Consider the following 6,005-nt stretch of genomic DNA (forward strand, 5'->3'; position numbering starts at 1 on the left):
AGGAAACAACCAAAAAAACTAAAAGGCAACCAACGGAATGGGAAAAGATATTTGCAAATGACATATCGGACAAAGGGCTAGTATCCAAAATCTATAAAGAGCTCACCAAACTCCACGCCCGAAAAACAAATAACCCAGTGAAGAAATGAGCAGAAAACATGAATAGACACTTCTCTAAAGAAGACATCCGGATGGCCAAGAGGCACATGAAAAGATGTTCAACGTCGCTCCTTATCAGGGAAATACAAATCAAAACCACACTCAGATATCACCTCACGCCAGTCAGAGTGGCCAAAATGAACAAATCAGGAGACTATAGATGCTGGAGAGGATGTGGAGAAACGGGAACCCTCTTGCACTGTTGGTGGGAATGCAAATTGGTGCAGCCGCTCTGGAGAGCAGTGTGGAGGTTCCTCAGAAAATTAAAACTAGACCTACCCTATGACCCAGCAATAGCACTGCTAGGAATTTACCCAAGGGATACAGGAGTACTGATGCATAGGGGCACCTGTACCCCAATGTTTATAGCGGCACTCTCAACAATAGCCAAATTATGGAAAGAGCCTAAATGTCCATCAACTGATGAATGGATAAAGAAATTGTGGTTTATATACACAATGGAGTACTACGTGGCAATGAGAAAGAATGAAATATGGCCTTTTGTAGCAACGTGGATGGAAGTGGAGAGTGTGATGCTAAGTGAAATAAGCCATACAGAGAAAGACAGATACCATATGGTTTCACTCTTATGTGGATCCTGAGAAACGTAACAGAAACCCATGGGGGAGGGGAAGGAAAAAAAAAAAAAGAGGTTAGAGTGGGAGAGAGCCAAAGCATAAGAGACTGTTAAAAACTGAGAACAAACTGAGGGTTGATGGGGGGTGGGAGGGAGGGGAGGGTGGGTGATGGGTATTGAGGAGGGCACCTTTTGGGATGAGCACTGGGTGTTGTATGGAAACCAATTTGACAGTAAATTTCATATATTAAAAAAATAAATAAATAAATAAATAAATAAGTAAATAAATAAATGTAAATCATATAAGAAAGGGAAAAAGAGACAGAGAAAATGTATTTTATAAAATTAAATACAGACATATAATGTGTTTTTTATCTCAAAAAGTTTGGAATAGAGGGGAGCTCTACTAATAGAAGCATATATTCAAAAACCTGATAAATAACATACACTTAATGAGGAAATATTGAATAAAGTCCTATTTGATTTCAGCATAAGAAAGGGATGCCCATGATCCCCACATTAATTCATTATTGCAATGGAGATCTTAAGTAACGCAATAAGCAGTAAAAACTAATAAAAGGTACAATTATTATAAAGGAAAACAAAAAAGTTGTTTTTATTTACAGGTGACAAAACTATACATGTAAGTCCAGAAGAATCTATGAACAAATTATGCAAATTTATATAAAGTTAGTAAGAACCTGGGACCACAATCAGTGTACAAAAAAACTTCATCTTCATATTCTAATAGTAAGAAGTAAACTATAATTAAAAACATACTACTGGGTTCTAGCGAGGATAGAGTAGCACCTATATTTTCTAGTCCTCTATGTTACAACTCAAAAATATGAATATTACAAAGCATAAAACAACTCTGAAAGTGGAAGGAAAGTGGTGGACTGTTTAGGTACCTTGAAACTTTAGGAACTTGGTCAGTTTCCTGCACTTTCATTTTGCCTTCCATTTACTGAATGGGATACTGGGGAAAAAATAAATCCTACAACTCAGAAATACCCACAGGCACAGAAAAAAATGATGTTAATGAGTCTCAACAAGGAACTGACCTTCCACTCCCTGCTTGGTGATAATAGAGGGTGTTTTGATTCACCCTCCTGGGTGGTGTCAGTGGGGCCAAGCAAGGAGCTGGGTTTCTATGCCCATTCAGCATCAATAAGGCTGAATAAACAAAGAAAGGCAGGACTGCTTAGTTTTCTTTCCATACTAGTATAGTTTCAGTTAATCCCAGTGGGGAGCTACACTTCCAGTTCCACCAGACAACAATAAGGTGTTACTAGTCAATCCACTGCTTTCCAACCCCTGGTGTCAGCAGGACCCAGTGAGAAGCTAAAGTGTTGCTGCCACCCAGAAGCAACAGGTGGTGTGAATTAGAACTCTGCTATTGCAGAGGTAGTGTCAGTGGGTCCCAGATAAGAGCTGGATTTACATCCCTACGAACAGTAAACAGGCAGCACTAGTTGGTACACTGTTTTCCAAATGCCTGGTTTCAGCAGGGCACAGTGAAAAGCTAAACTGCTACTTCCAACATAGAACAACAGGTGGTATGAGATGGCAGTTCACATTCCCCCCTTAATGTCAGTGGGCCTAGTGAGAAACAGACCATCCACCCTGACCTAGTAGTAATGAGGGGCAAAGAGGCAGAAATTATCTAGTGCAAAGCAGTGTAAGTTGGTGTTCTGTTTTTGCAGTGGTGGTGTCAGTTTGGCCCAGTAGGATGCTCACCTTCCGTGCTCACATGGAAGCAATGAGGTAGTGTGATGTGGGACTGACTACTTGGGACTTTGTTTTTCCACAACCCTGGTGTCAGTAGGGACTAGCAGGAAAATGAGGTTCACCAAAACCCATCCACAAAGAGGTGGAATGAGGCAGTGCAAGGTGATGCTAAACTGTACACTGCTTTTCCCTTCCCTGATGTCAGTAGAAGCAGCAAGATGTTGATCTTGCACTTCCACATAGCAGCACAAAGGCAGAAGGCGATGGTGTGAGGCTGTACTAGTTGCCACTATGTCAGCAAAGACCAGTGGAGATACATTTCTACCTCCAGGCAGCAATAATTGATGAAACAAGACAGTAAGCAGCTGTGGTAGTCAACATTGACTGTGATTTCCCACAATTCTAGTGTCAGTTATGCCTAGCAGAGCATTAAACTTCCAGTCTTGTGAAGCATCAATAAGGCAGTTCCAGTCAGTGATTTGTTGTCTCCAAGGAGGAGTAAGTAAGGCTGAGAAGAAAGCTAAAATTCCATCCCTACTAACCAGCAAAAAGGTGGTGTGAGTCAGTGCTTTGCATTTGCAAAAGTGGTGTCAGTAGGGCACAACGTGGAGTTGAACATTTATTCACCTTTTGACATGCATACTACACCTAAAACAGAGTGATTTCATGGTTAAAAATAAATAGAGACCAGAGTCACACAAAATAAAATGGAAACTATCTAAGATACAATTTTTAAAAAGTCACTAAGCATACTAAAAACCAAAAAATAAAATAAAATCACAGTTTAAACTAGCAAAGAATAAACAGACACCAAGACTGGATAATTCAGGTAAAGGAATTTTCTGACAAGGATGTTAAATCAGCCATAATATAACTGCTTCAAAAAGCAATTACAAATATTTTTGAAACATGAAAAAAATAGAAAATCCCAGCAAAAAAATAGAAGATATAAAAAGAACAAAAGGGTGCACCCGGATGGCTCAGTTGATTAAGCGTCTGACTTTTAATTTCAGCCTACGTCATGATCTCATGGTCATGAAATTGCGCCCCAAGTCAGGCTCTGCTCTGGGCATGGAGCTTGCTTAAGGTTGTCTTTTCCTCTGCCCCTCCCCCCAACTAGCGTGTGCTTGCCTCTCTCTTTCTCTAAGAAAGAAAGAAAGAAAGAAAGAAAGAAAGAAAGAAAGAAAGAAAACAAAAGGATATTATAGAAATGAAAAATACACTAACTTAAATTAAAAATCACTGAAAGGTGTAAAAATACATTGAAAACCATAGTTGAAAGAATCAGTGGGCTCAAAGAAAAATCAACAGATTACCCAATCTAAACAACATGCAGAAAATAAACTAAAAATAAACAGAGACACAGGAATCATGGAAGAATAACAAAATACATAATATTCATATATTGAGAATACCATAAAGAGAAAATGAAATTATAAGGCTAAAAAATATTTGGAAAAAAGTATTTGAATGGCTAAAAATTTCCCAAATTTGATGACAAGCCTATACCTACATTACAGATTTAGTAATGTGAGAGAATCCAAACTAAGATAAATAAACTTTAAAAAACACCAAGGCACATAATAATCAAACTTACAGAAAGTAAAGACAGCCTTTTTTTTTTTTCTTTTTGCAATTGAGGAATTGAATTTTTAAAATTTTTTGTTTGTTGTTTCGGGAGAGAGAGAGAGAGAAGGAAAGCACATGAGCAGGGGAGAGATACAGAAGGAGGGAGAGAGAGAGAATCGCAAGCAGACTCTCGCTGCAGGGCTCAAACACATGAACACATGATGACCTGAGCTGAAATCAAGAGTCGGACACTTAACCAACTGAGCTACCCTGGCACCCCAGAGGAATGGAATGTTTAACATAGTTTAAATAGCCACATGTGGCTAGTGGTTGCCAATTGAATGGCACAGTTTTAATGCCTGGTCAAAATCAGTGGTTTATTTGGGGGAGTTCTCTAATCACTGCTAATGGGTGTCCAGGGCTGAGGTGGAAAGAGAGGGAAGCTCTTAACAGATCTATTTATCTACTTAAACAAATGCTCCACAGCTTTCGGAGGCTGGATGGAGAAATGACCCTGGGGGAGACCTGTGTACACCTTTGAACTCCTGGCTAATGCCAACAGGAGTAAAAGGCCTAGGATTTGGCTTACTCATGTAGGAAGAAAAACATGGTTCCACACACAGAATCTGAGGCTTGGGACATCTGTGCATGGAAATTATTGCTGTGGGGCTGGTGGGGAGGTGGTGATGCTCATTTCTGGATGGGGTTTCCAGAGCTAGAAGAGTATTTAGAGGTGGAGGGAGGACCTGAGGGCCCTTTCTGGCCACGTGTAGGCTATACAGGAGCTTTCTTGTTGGAGATTAAGGTCTTGCTCTTGCTCTTGAACATTTTGCTGGGATCCAGCTTGTTCATGAAGGAGTAGGTCTCTTCCGTGAGCAGGTTTGTGTTGTAGGTAATGGGTTTATACGTGTTGAACAATTGCTTGGCCTGTGGGCTAATGCCATAGCTGGTGAAGGCATACTGCCACTCCGGCAGGCCCAGGTGCATGATGAGCAGGCAATAGTAACCAGTACAAGTATCTGTGATCAAATGCCAGTGTGATGCTCTGGCCAGGAACCAGAAGTCAATGTCTTATGCTACTGCTGCTTTCCCTCTTTTGTAGACAAGGTAAACCTTCCCATTCCCATTTCCAAGGATCCAGCTCAAACATCACACTGCAAGAATCAAAGTGAGGCTTCTCTGGCTGGTTCTCACTGGCTTCAAGTGCATCATCTTCCAGGTCTTCCAGGGTTGGTGCATTAGGGAGTGAATACATGGAAGACTGGTTGAGTTGAGTCAGTTTTGAGATTCTATTAATTGCCATGCTGCCCAATGGAATGGTGTTCTCATCCAGCTTCACACTCCATGTCATGTGGAAGCCATTGTTAATCAGATAAAAATTCTTCACATCCTCTGATAGCAAGCAGTTACTTTTTTGTTCCCCTGAAGAAATCATATGACGTTCAGCAGGCAGCTTTTCTATGATAGCCACCTTTGTTACACCTGGAGAAGATTTTAGGATGTGCATGATCCCCAGGGTCAGCTTCTCCAGGTGCAGCTGGCTGCAGCCTCAGGGTGAAGCCTCCTCCATGGTTCATACATGGGCTCTTTGTGCAGTGGGGGTGGAGGTGGCGACTGGTGGGAGAGCAGGTTGGGCAGGAGGGCTGGACATCGCCCCAGAGGCTCCGTGGCCGAGTTCACTGCATGCAGGGAGTTGCAGTGCTTGGCATCTGAGAGCGCAGTGGGGCAGAGAAGGGGGGCCTGGGCTGCTCTGGGAGTGATAGTGACATGGGTGCTTGTTCTCCTGGCCCTGACAGCCACTCCACACCACACTGCCAGGACATCTTCAGAGAAAATCTTTGAACACAGCTAGAGAGAAATGATGGATTACCTCTAGGGAAACAACAATTAGAAAGGTAGCAGATGTCTCACTTGAAACTACGGAGGCCAGAAGGAGGTGGCAAAGTATTTTGTATGTGGAAAAATAACT

General features: G+C 41.6%; 1 pseudogene; it reads right to left on the reverse strand.

The window, feature by feature from the left end:
• Window positions 1–4,726: 4,726 nt before the first annotated feature.
• Window positions 4,727–5,606, reverse strand: LOC122235522 (annotated as a pseudogene).
• Window positions 5,607–6,005: the final 399 nt, after the last annotated feature.

Source organism: Panthera tigris, chromosome X (assembly GCF_018350195.1).
Source record: "Panthera tigris isolate Pti1 chromosome X, P.tigris_Pti1_mat1.1, whole genome shotgun sequence".
In the NCBI taxonomy this organism is placed as follows: Eukaryota; Metazoa; Chordata; class Mammalia; order Carnivora; family Felidae; genus Panthera; species Panthera tigris.